Raw genomic sequence first — 1,261 nt, 5'->3', positions numbered from 1 at the left:
GCTGATTAAAAGTTAAATTATGGTCGATTCATTTAGATAAAGTAACCCTGAAACTACCATTAGTATTTAAATCTAAGTAGCGAAATAGAAACCAGTTTTTGCTTTCATAGAAATAAATAAAAAATATGTTTGATTTCAATAGACTTCAGACTTCAAATCGTTATCTACGTTTCTATGAATGACAATAGCATTATGATTTAAAAAAGTCAATGAGAGAAAAAAGAAGTAGGTACCTATAAGGCAGGTACTAAATAGGTTAGGGTAGTGCAAATAACCAACTATGCCCCCGGGTTTTGCTCCCGTGGTAATTGCGGGATAGAAAGTAATTATGTTATTACAGGTTATATTCTACCCGTGTGGGTAACTAATTTTTGTTTAATTACGTCCAGTAGATTTTGCGTGAAAGAGTAACACACTATCACATTTGTTCCTTATTATAGGATAGCCATAAGAGTATACATTGATAATCTTATTGTATATAAAATTCTCGTATCACAATGTTCGTTCCCGTTCTCCTGCGAAACCGCTTAACCGATTCTCATGAAATTTTGTGAGCATATTGAGGTCTGAGAATCGGCCAACATCTATATTTCATACCCCAAAGTGATAAGGGTTGTCCACCCTAAACATATTTTTTAAACTAGAAATTACTTAAAAATTATTTATTTAGCAAAACAACGTTTGCCGGGCCTCTAGTTATAGGAAATTTGCTGAAAATAATTATAAAATAATAATATTTGCGCTGGTAAATAAAAGATGATGCACGCTTAAAAAACAGACAGTCATTTATTTTCTTATTTTTCTTATTTTAAAATACAAAGTTCTTGTCCTTTACAAAGGAGTTCGGAATACTCTAAGGAGTTCGTAACACTCTCCCCCCCCAAATGCAAACTTAATCAAACTAAAACTAAGAATTTTGGAATACAGGTAACTGCACCAATTTTCTTGCTGGTCTCCTTAATACTCCGCCTTCAGTGGTTACGTCTGCCATTCGAACCTTTTTGTCTTTTCCCAAGTACACAGCCACAATCCGCCCTTTGGGCCACGTGCCTCGAGGAAGGTTTTCGTCCATGATTACAACGACATCTCCCACAGCCAAATTCCGGTGATTGGGCGAATTTATTTGCCTGGGTATCAGCGATGGCAAATACTCATGAATCCACCTTTTCCAAAAATGGTCGGATAGACGTATAGCTCTCTTCCAGTCTTGGCGGCTAATCAAATCCCGGTCAGTCAGGGGGTATCGTACTTGCACAGTTTG

This window comes from Amyelois transitella, chromosome 19, assembly GCF_032362555.1.
Source record: "Amyelois transitella isolate CPQ chromosome 19, ilAmyTran1.1, whole genome shotgun sequence".
In the NCBI taxonomy this organism is placed as follows: Eukaryota; Metazoa; Arthropoda; class Insecta; order Lepidoptera; family Pyralidae; genus Amyelois; species Amyelois transitella.
Note: the sequence above shows the minus strand (reverse complement) of the source record.